This window comes from Heptranchias perlo, chromosome 32, assembly GCF_035084215.1.
Source record: "Heptranchias perlo isolate sHepPer1 chromosome 32, sHepPer1.hap1, whole genome shotgun sequence".
NCBI classification, from domain to species: domain Eukaryota; kingdom Metazoa; phylum Chordata; class Chondrichthyes; order Hexanchiformes; family Hexanchidae; genus Heptranchias; species Heptranchias perlo.
The window spans coordinates 1177704-1189270 of NC_090356.1; the positions used below are offsets into that span (position 1 = coordinate 1177704).

Below are 11567 nucleotides of genomic sequence, written 5' to 3' on the forward strand. Positions count from 1 at the left end.
CCCCCCACACTCCCCGACCCGCAAACACCCGCCCCCCCCCACACTCCCCGACCCGCAAACACCCCCGCTCCCGCACACTCCCCGACCCGCAACACCCCGCCCCCCACACTCCCCGACCCGCAAACACCCCGCCCCCCCCACACTCCCCGACCCGCAAACACCCCGCTCCCCGCACACTCCCCGACCGCAAACACCCCGCTCCCGCACACTCCCCGCTCCCCGCAAACACCCCGCCCCCCCCACACTCCCCGACCCGCAAACACCCCGCTCCCCGCACACTCCCCGCTCCCGCAAACACCCCGCCCCCCCCACACTCCCCGACCCGCAAACACCCCGCTCCCCCGCACACTCCCCGCTCCCCGCAAACACCCCGCCCCCCCCACACTCCCCGATCCCGCAACACCCCCGCTCCCCGCACACTCCCCGCTCCCCGCAAACACCCCGCCCCCCGCACACTCCCCCCGCTCCCCGCAAACACCCCGCCCCCCCCACACTCCCCGACCGCAAACACCCCGCCCCCCGCACACTCCGCTCCCCGCAAACACCCCGCCCCCCCCACACTCCCCCGACCCGCAAACACCCCGCTCCCCGCACCTCCCCGCTCCCCGCAAACACCCCGCCCCCCCACACTCCCCGCTCCCCGCAAACACCCCGCAACCCCCCACACTCCCCGACCCGCAAACACCCGCTCCCGCACACTCCCCGCTCCCCGCAAACACCCCGCCCCCCCACACTCCCCGACCCGCAAACACCCGCTCCCCGCACACTCCCCGCTCCCCGCAAACAACCCCGCCCCCCCACACTCCCCGCTCCCCGCAAACACCCGCTCCCGCAAACACCCGCTCCCCGCAACACCCCGCTCCCGCAAACACCCCGCCCCCCCACACTCCCCGCTCCCCGCAAACACCCCGCCCCCCCCACACTCCCCGCTCCCCGCAAACACCCCGCAACCCCCCACACTCCCCGACCCGCAAACACCCCCGCTCCCCGCACACTCCCCGCTCCCCGCAAACACCCCGCAACCCCCACACTCCCCGACCCGCAAACACCCCGCTCCCCGCACACTCCCCGCTCCCCGCAAACACCCCGCCCCCCGCACACTCCCCGCTCCCCGCAAACACCCCGCCCCCCCCACACTCCCCGACCCGCAAACACCCCGCTCCCCGCACACTCCCCGCTCCCCGCAAACACCCCGCTCCCCGCACACTCCCCGCTCCCCGCAAACACCCCGCCCCCCCCACACTCCCCGCTCCCCGCAAACCCCCCACACTCCCCGACCCGCAAACACCCCGCTCCCCGCACACTCCCGCTCCCCGCAAACACCCCGCAACCCCCCACACTCCCCGACCCGCAAACACCCCGCTCCCCGCACACTCCCCGCCCCCCGCACACTCCCCCGCAACCCCCACACTCCCCGCAACCCCACACTCCCCCGACCCGCAAACACCCCGCTCCCCGCACACTCCCCGCTCCCCGCAAACACCCCGCCCCCCGCACACTCCCCGCTCCCCCGCAAACACCCCGCCCCCCCCACACTCCCCGACCCGCAAACACCCCGCTCCCCGCACACTCCCCGCTCCCCGCAAACACCCCGCCCCCCCCCACACTCCCCCGCTCCCGCAAACACCCCGCCCCCCCCCCACACTCCCCGACCCGCAAACACCCCGCCCCCCCCACACTCCCCGCTCCCCGCAAACACCCCCGCCCCCCCCCACACTCCCCGACCCGCAAACACCCCGCTCCCCCGCACACTCCCCGCTCCCCGCAAACACCCCGCCCCCCCCACACTCCCCGCTCCCCGCAAACACCCGCAAACCCCCCACACTCCCGACCCGCAAACACCCCGCTCCCCGCACACTCCCCGCTCCCCGCAAACACCCCGCAACCCCCACACTCCCCGACCCGCAAACACCCCGCAACCCCCCACACTCCCCGACCCGCAAACACCCCGCTCCCCGCACACTCCCCGCTCCCCGCAAACACCCCGCCCCCCGCACACTCCCCGCTCCCCGCAAACACCCCGCCCCCCCACACTCCCCGACCCGCAAAACACCCCGCTCCCCGCACACTCCCCGCTCCCCGCAAACACCCCGCCCCCCCCACACTCCCCGCTCCCCGCAAACACCCCGCAAACCCCCCACACTCCCCGACCCGCAAACACCCCGCTCCCCGCACACTCCCCGCTCCCCGCAAACACCCCGCCCCCCCCACACTCCCCGCTCCCCGCAAACACCCCGCAAACCCCCCACACTCCCCGACCCGCAACACCCCGCTCCCCGCACACTCCCCGCTCCCCGCAAACACCCCGCCCCCCGCACCACTCCCCGACCCGCAAACACCCCGCCCCCCCCACACTCCCCGACCCGCAAACACCCCGCTCCCCGCACACTCCCCCGCTCCCCGCACACTCCCCGCTCCCCGCAAACACCCCGCCCCCCCACACTCCCCCGCTCCCCGCAAACACCCCGCAAACCCCCCACACTCCCCGACCCGCAAACACCCCGCTCCCCGCACACTTCCCCGCTCCCCGCAAACACCCCGCAACCCCCCACACTCCCCCGACCCGCAAACACCCGCTCCCCGCACACTCCCCGCTCCCCGCAAACACCCCGCCCCCCCCACACTCCCCGACCCGCAAACACCCCGCTCCCCGCACACTCCCCGCTCCCCGCAAACACCCCGCCCCCCCCACACTCCCCGCTCCCCGCAAACACCCGCAAACCCCCCACACTCCCCGACCCGCAAACACCCCGCTCCCCGCACACTCCCCGCCCCCCGCACACTCCCCGCAACCCCCACACTCCCCGACCCGCAAACACCCCGCAACCCCCCACAATCCCCGACCCGCAAACACCCCGCTCCCCCCACACTCCCCCGCTCCCCGCAAACACCCCCGCAACCCCCCACACTCCCCGACCCGCAAACACCCCGCCCCCCGCACACTCCCGCTCCCCGCAAACACCCCGCCCCCCCCACACTCCCCGACCCGCAAACACCCCGCTCCCCGCACACTCCCCGCTCCCGCAACACCCCGCCCCCCCCACACTCCCCGCTCCCCGCAAACACCCCGCAAACCCCCCACACTCCCCGACCCGCAAACACCCCGCTCCCCGCACACTCCCCGCTCCCCGCAAACACCCCGCCCCCCCCACACTCCCGACCCGCAAACACCCCGCTCCCCGCACACTCCCCGCTCCCCGCAAACACCCCGCCCCCCCCCACACTCCCCGACCCGCAAACACCCCGCCCCCCCCACACTCCCCGCTCCCCGCAAACACCCCGCCCCCCCCCACACTCCCCGACCCGCAAACACCCCGCTCCCCGCACACTCCCGCTCCCCGCAAACACCCCGCCCCCCCCACACTCCCCGCTCCCGCAAACACCCCGCTCCCGCACACTCCCCGACCCGCAAACACCCCGCTCCCCGCACACTCCCCGCTCCCCGCAAACACCCCGCCCCCCCCCACACTCCCCGACCCGCAAACACCCCGCTCCCCGCACACTCCCCCGCTCCCCGCAAACACCCCGCCCCCCCCACACTCCCCGACCCGCAAACACCCCGCTCCCCGCAAACACCCCGCCCCCCCCACACTCCCCGACCCGCAAACACCCCGCTCCCCGCACACTCCCCAAACCCGCAAACCCCCCACACTCCCCGACCCGCAAACACCCCGCTCCCCGCACACTCCCCGCTCCCCGCAAACACCCCGCAACCCCCCACACTCCCGACCCGCAAACACCCCGCTCCCCGCACACTCCCCGTTCCCCGCAAACCCCGCAAACCCCCACACTCCCCGACCCGCAAACACCCCGCTCCCCCCACACTCCCCGACCCGCAAACACCCCGCTCCCCCCACACTCCCCGACCTGCAAACACTCCCCGCGGGGAAACCACCAACATCAGCACAGGGAGCCGTCCACAAACTGGGGCAGGGGAAAGTTACAAGGAGCCCTTGTACAGAGAATAGACCAGATGAATGTGTGGCTGCAGGGATAATGTAGGAGGGAGGGATTTAGATTCCTGGGACATTGGGACCGGTTGTGGGGAAGGTGGGACCTGTACAAACGGGACGGGTTACACCCGAGCAGGACGGGATCGATGTTCTCGCGGGGGTGTTTGCTAGTGCTGTGGAGGAAGTTTAAACTAGAATGGCAGGGGGATGGGAACCCTGAGCAGGGAGACAGAGGAGGGGAAACAAGGATAGAAACAAAAGACAGAAAGGGAAGAAGCAACAGTGGAAGGCAGAGAAAACAAGGGCGAAAACAAATAGGGCCATAGTGCAAAATAAAACTAAGATGACGAGCAATCTTAAAAAGTCAAGTCTAAAGGCATTGTATCTTAATGCGCGGAGCACTCGCAATAAACTAGATGAATTAACAGCGCAGATAGATATTAACGGGTATGATATAGTTGCGATTACGGAGACATGGCTGCAGGGTGACCAAGGATGGGAACTGAACATCCAGAGGTATTCAATATTTAGGAAGGACAGGCAAAAAGGGAAAGGAGGTGGGGTAGCGTCGTTAGTAAAGAAGGAAATCAATGCAATAGTGAGGAAGGATATTGGCTCGGAAAATCACAATGTGGAATCTGTATGGGTGGAGCTAAGAAACACCAAGGGGCAGAAAACATTATTGGGGGTTGTCTATAGGCCCCCAAACAGTAGTGGAGATGTAGGGGAGGGCATTAAACAGGAAATTAGAGACGCATACAAGAAGGGTACAAGAAGGGTACAACATGGGTGACTTTAATCTACATATAGATTGGTCAAACCAAATTAGCAATAATACTGTGGGGGAGGAATTCCTGGAGTGTGTACATGATGGTTTTCTAGACCAATACATCGAGGAACCAACTAGAGAACAGGCGATCCTAGACTGGGTGTTGTGCAATGAGAAAGGATTAATTAACAATCATGTTGTGCGGGGTCCCTTAGGGAAGAGCGACCATAACATGATAGAATTCCTCATTAAGATGGAGAGTGAAGTAGTTGAATCCGAAACTAGGGTCCTGAATCTAAATAAAGGAAATTACGAAAGTATGAGGTGTGAGTCAGCTATGATAGATTGGGGAACTTTACTAAAAGGGATGACGGTGGATAGGCAATGGCTAATATTTAAAGAACATGTGCAGGAATTACAACAATTATTCATTCCTGTCTGGCACAAAAATAAAACAGGAAAGGTGGCTCAACCGTGGCTTACAAAAGAAATTAGGGATAGTATTAGATCCAAAGAGGAGACATATAAAATTGCCAGAAAAAGCGGCAAGCCTGAGGATTGGGAGCAGTTTAGAATTCAGCAAAGGAGGACAAAGAGATTGATTAAGAGGGGAAAAATAGAGTATGAGAGTAAACTAGCAGGGAACATTAAAACTGACTGTAAAAGCTTCTATAAATATGTCAAAAGAAAAAGATCAGTGAAGACAAATGTAGGTCCCTTACAGTCAGTCAGTAATGGGGGAAATTATAATGGGGAACAAAGAAATGGCAGAACAATGAAACACATACTTTGGTTCTGTCTTCACAAAGGAGGACACAAATAACCTCCCAGAAATGTTAGGGAACCAAGGGTCTAGTGAGAGGGAGGAACTGAAGGAAACCAGTAGTGTAAAAAAAAAGTGCTAGGGAAATTAATGGGCTAAAGGCTGACAAATCCCCAGGGCCTGATAATCTACATCCCAGAGTACTAAAGAAAGTGGCCCTGGAAATAGTGGATGCATTGGTGATCATCTTCCAAAATTCTATAGACTCTGGAACAGTTCCTGCAGATTGGAGGGTGGCAAATGTAACCCCACTATTTAAAAACGGAGGGAGAGAAAACAGGGAATTACAGACCAGTTAGCCTAACATCAGTAGTGGGGAAAATGCTAGAGTCTATTATAAAGGATGTGATAACAGAACACTTGGAAGGCATTAACGGGATTGGACAAAGTCAGCATGGGTTTATGAAAGGGAAATCATGCTTAACAAATCTACTGGAGTTTTTTGAGGAGGTAACTAGTAGAATAGATAGGGGAGAACCAGTGGATGTGCTGTACTTGGATTTTCAGAAGGCTTTTGATAAGGTCCCACACAAGAGGTTAGTGTGCAAAATTAAAGCACATGTGATTGGGGGGAATATACTGGCATGGATTGAGAATTGGTTGACAGACAGGAAACAGAGAGTAGGAATAAACGGGTCTTTTCGGGGTGGCAGGCAGTGACTAGTGGGGTACCACAGGGATCAGTGCTTGGGCCCCAGCTATTCACAATATATATCAATGATTTGGATGAGGGAACTAAATGTAACATTTCCAAGTTTGCAGACGACACAAAGCTGGGGTGGAATGTGAGCTGTGAGGAGGATGCAAAGAGGCTCCAATGTGATTTAGACAAGTTGGGTGAGTGGGCAAGAACATGGCAGATGCAGTATAACAGGGATAAATGTGAGGTTATCCACTTTGGTTGTAAAAACAGAAAGGCAGATTATTATCTGAATGGTGATAGATTGGAAAAAGGGGAGGTACAACGAGACCTGGGTGTCCTTGTACACCAGTCGCTGAAAGCGAGCATTCAGGTGCAGCAAGCAGTTAGGAAGGCGAATGGTATGTTGGCCTTCATTGCAAGAGGATTTGAGTACAGGAGCAGGGATGTCTTACCGCAATTATACAGGGCCTTGGTGAGACCACATCTGGAGTATTGTGTGCAGTTTTGGTCTCCTTATCTGAGGAAGGATGTCCTTGCCATGGAGGGAGTGCAACGAAGGTTTACCAGACTGATTCCTGAGATAGCAGGACTGACGTATGAGGAGAGATTGGGTCGACTTGGCCTTTATTCACAAGAGTTTAGAAGAATGAGAGTTGATCTCATCGAAACATATAAATTCTAACAGGACTAGACAGACTAGATGCAGGGAGGATGTTCCTGATGGCTGGGGAGTCCAGAACCAGGGGTCACAGTCTCAGGATACGGGGTCTGCCATTTAGAACCGAGATGAGGAGAAATTTCTTCACTCAGAGGGTGGTGAACCTGTGGAATTCTCTACCACAGAAGGCAGTGGAGGCCAAGTCATTAGATGTATTCAAGAAGGAGATAGATATATTTCTTAATGCTAAAGGGATCAAGGGATATGGGGAAAAAGCGGGAACAGGGTACTGAGTTAGACGATCAGCCATGATCATTTTGAATGGCGGAGCAGGCCCGAAGGGCCGAATGGCCTCCTCTCGCTCCTATTTTCTATGTTTCTATACCGATACAATGCAGATTGTACACAATACGACCCCAATATTACAATTCAAAAACACAGTACATATCTTCTAATACATTCTGTACAATACAAAGTGAGTGGCCTTACATGGTGGCCTTTCCCCATAGACCCTTTGTGTAGGCCATACCTTCCTTCAGTACGTCCCACAGCATGTACTCCTGGACCTTGGAATGTGCCAATCGGCAACACTCAGTCGAGGACAGCTCCTCCAGCTGGAAGACCAACAGGTTTTGGGCGTACCAAAGGGCCTCCTTCACCGAGTTGTTGGTCTTCCAGCTGCAGGTGATGTCTGTCTCAGAGTGCGCCCCGGGGAACAGCCCGTAGAACACAGCGTCCTGTGTTACTGAACTGTTGGAGATGAACCGGGACACATACCAATGCATCTCTCTCCACACCGTCTGTGCGAAATGGCAGCCCATCAGGAGGTGGACGACGGTCTCCTCCCCGCTGCATCCTCGAGGGCAACTCGCGGTGGCACTGAGAATCTGTGCATGTTGGAAGGACCGCACTGGGAGGGCCTTTCTCACCACCATCCAGGCTACATCCTGGCACCTGTTGGTCAGCTCTGGGGACGAGATGTTCTGCCAAATGGCATCGACTGTCTGGTCGGGGAACTGCCTGAACGAGTCCACCCTCTCCTTTCCCTGCAGGATCCTTAGCACATTCCGTGCTGACTGCTGTCTGATGGCCTTGTGGTCGAAGGGGTTCCTCCTCAGGAACTTCTCCACCTGGGACAGGTAGGGGGGTACGGTCTAGCTGGATGGGACATCCTGCGTCTGCTTGGCCAGCGTGGCCAGACCCAGCCTTCTCAGTGTGTTGGCCAGGTAGAAACTCAGCACGTAGTGGTGTTTGCGTACTGGGGCTCTACACATATCCTGAGGCAACCACGCACAAAGGTGGCCATCAGGATCAGGGCGACATTGGGGACGTTCTTCCCCCCTTTGTCTGGGGCTTGTACGTGGTGACCCTGCGGACGCGTTTTACCTTGGACCTTCATACAAAGTGGAAGGTAGCTCGGGTGGCTGTGACGGCGGAGTTGTGGGGAATGGGCCAGACTTGGGCCACGTAGAGCAAGACCGCGAGTACCTCACACCTTATCACCAGGTTCCTGCTGGTTATGGAGAGGGATCGCCCCACCCACATACCGAGCTTCTGTTTGGCCTTGGTGATTCGCTGCTCCCAGTTCTTTGTGCAGGCCAGGGGCCCCCCGAACCAGATCCCAGCATCTTCAGGCAGTCGGTGAAGCGGACAAAGGATCTGGTCTCCCATCTGCCAAAGAACATGGCCTTGCTGTTACTTCGGTTCACTCTGGTCCCTGAGGCCAGCTTGAAACGGTTGCAGATGCCCATTAGTGTGTGGACCGACTGCTGGTCGGAGCAGAAGACGGTGACGTTATCCGTGTACAGGGAGGGCCTTAACCTGAGAACCTCCACTGCCCGGCATCATCACCCACCCCCCTCCGATACCTGTGTCCTTCCTGATGGACACGGCAAATGGCTGAATACAACCTACGAACAAGACTGTGGAGAGAAGTCAGCTCTGCATGACTCCAGATCTGATTGGAAAGCTTTCTGACTCCCACCCATTGATTAGGACTGCACTACAGATGTCCGCAGAGCAGTCGGATTCAATTGTGAACTCCCTCCCCAAAGCCCATTTTGGAGAGCATGTCCATCATGTATGTGTGGGATAGTCTATCGAAGGCCTTCTCCTGGTCCAGGCTGATGAGGCAGGTGTTCACCCCCTGTCCTGCACGTAGGCGATCGTATCCCTGATCAGCACAAGGCTATCAGAGATCTTCCTGCTGTTTTCAGTACAGGTCTGGTCCTGCATAGTGAGACACAGCCCCTGTACAGTGAGTCACAGCCCCTGTACAGTGAGACACAGCCCCTGTACAGTGATCCACTGTGACAGTGAAGCTCGGCCCCTGTACAGTGAGACTCTGCACCAGCAGAATAGAATCGCAGCCAAACTGATACCGTTTCAAGGTCCCTCCTTTGCCAGTTTTCTCTCCTGAAGATGTTGACTGTTGCTGTGTACAGTACAATGGGCACTCCCTGTGATCTGGTCCAAGTGCCCTGGCTGATTTCCCCTCTCTCTATCACCCAGGGTAACTGGACAGTGATCAGGAGCAGGAACCCTGGCTGAGCAGGGATTTAGAACTAAGTAGGTAGCTCTTTCTGTATGTGTCCAGTCTGTGTGTATGTAGTCTGTGTGAATATAGTGTGTGCAGCTGTGTGTATATCGTGTGTGCAGTCTGTGCGTATATAATGTGTGCAGTCTGTGTGTGTGCAGTCTGTGTGTGTGCAGTCTGTGTGTATATAGTGTGTGCAGTCTGTGTGTGTGCAGTCTGTGTGTATGTAGTGTGTCCTGTGTGTGTACAGTCTGTGTGTTTGCAGTCTGTGTGTATGTAGTGTGTGCAGTCCGTGTGTATGTAGTGTGCGCAGTCTGTGTGTGTGCAGTCTGTGTGTATGTAATGTGTGCAGTCTGTGTGTGTATAGTGTGCAGTCTGTGTGTATGTTGTGTGTGCAGTCTGTGTGTATGTGTATGTAGTATGTGCAGTCTGTGTGTGCAGTCTGTGTGTATGCAGTCTGTGTGTATATAGTGTGTACAGTCTGTTTGCGTGCAGTCTGTGTGTATGTAGTGTGTCCTGTGTGTGTACAGTCTGTGTGTTTGCAGTCTGTGTGTACGTAGTGTGTACAGTCTGTGTGTATGTAGTGTGCGCAGTCTGTGTGTGCGCAGTCTGTGTGTGTGCAGTCTGTGTGTATGTAATGTGTGCAGTCTGTGTGTGTATAGTGTGTGCAGTCTGTGTGTATGTTGTGTGTGCAGTCTGTGTGTATGTAGTGCATGCAGTCTGTGTGTATGTTGTGTGTGCAGTCTGTGTGTGTATAGTGTGTGCAGTCTGTGTATGTAATGTGTGCAGTCTGTGTGTGTATAGTGTGTGCAGTCTGTGTGTATGTTGTGTGTGCAGTCTGTGTGTATGTAGTGCATGCAGTCTGTGTGTATGTAGTGTGTGCAGTCTGTGTGTGTGTTGTGTGTGCAGTCTGTGTGTATAGTGTGTGTAGTCTGTGTGTATAGTGTGTGCAGTCTGTGTGTATGTTGTGTGTGCAGTCTGTGTGTATAGTGTGTGCAGTCTGTGTGTATGTTGTGTGTGCAGTCTGTGTGTATAGTGTGTGTAGTCTGTGTGTATGTTGTGTGCAGTCTGTGTGTATGTTGTGTGTGCAGTCCTGTGTGTATAGTGTGTGCAGTCTGTGTGTATGTTGTGTGTGCAGTCTGTGTGTATGGTGTGTGTGCAGTCTGTGTGTATCTAGTGTGTGCAGTCTGTGTGTATAGTGTGTGCAGTCTGTGTGTGTATAGTGTGTTCAGTCTGTGTGTATGTAGTGCATGCAGTCTGTGTGTATGTAGTGTGTGCAGTCTGTGTGTGTAGTGTGTGCAGTCTGTGTGTGTATAGTGTGTATGTAGTGTGTGCAGTCTGTGTGTGTATAGTGTGTATGTAGTGTATGCAGTCTGTGTGTGTATAGTGTATGCAGTCTGTGTGTATAGTGTGTGCAGTCTGTGTGTGTGCAGTCTGTATTTTTAGTGTGCAGTCTGTGTGTGTGTGCAGTCTGTGTGTAAGTAGTGTGTGCAGTCTGTGTATACTGTGTGCAGTCTGTGTGTATGTAGTGTGTATGTAGTGTATGCAGTCTGTGTGTGTATAGTGTATGCAGTCTGTGTGTATAGTGTGTGCAGTCTGTGTGTGTGCAGTCTGTATTTTTAGTGTGCAGTCTGTGTGTGTGTGCAGTCTGTGTGTAAGTAGTGTGTGCAGTCTGTGTATACTGTGTGCAGTCTGTGTGTATGTAGTGTGTGCAGTCTGTGTGTGTGCAGTCTGTGTGTATATGTTGTGTGCTGTCTGTGTATGTAGTGTGCAGTCGGTGTGTGTACATTCTGTGAGTATGTATTGTGTGCAGTCTGTGTGTATGTAGTGTGTGCAGTCTGTGTGTATGTAGTGTGTGCAGTCTGTGTGTATGTAGTGTGTGCAGTCTGTGTGTATGTAGTGTGTGCAGTCTGTGTGTGTAAAGTCTGTATGTGTGCAGTCTGTGTGTGTATGTAGTGTGTGCAGTCTGTGTGTATGTAGTGTGTGCAGTCTGTGTGTGTAAAGTCTGTATGTGTGCAGTCTGTGTGTATGGTAGTGTGTGCAGTCTGTGTGTGTAAAGTCTGTATGTGTGCAGTCTGTGTGTGTATGTAGTGTGTGCAGTCTGTGTGTATGTAGTGTGTGCAGTCTGTGTATACTGTGTGCAGTCTGTGTGTATGCAGTCTGTGTGTATGTAGTGTGTGCAGTA

The 11567-nt window shown here is 56.7% G+C and overlaps 1 protein-coding gene across 2 annotated transcripts in view; it reads left to right on the plus strand.

Moving 5' to 3' along the window:
• The window catches only part of plod1a (procollagen-lysine, 2-oxoglutarate 5-dioxygenase 1a), a 58750-nt gene that overhangs the window by 454 nt on the left and 46729 nt on the right, over positions 1–11567 (plus strand). The window lies entirely within an intron of this gene.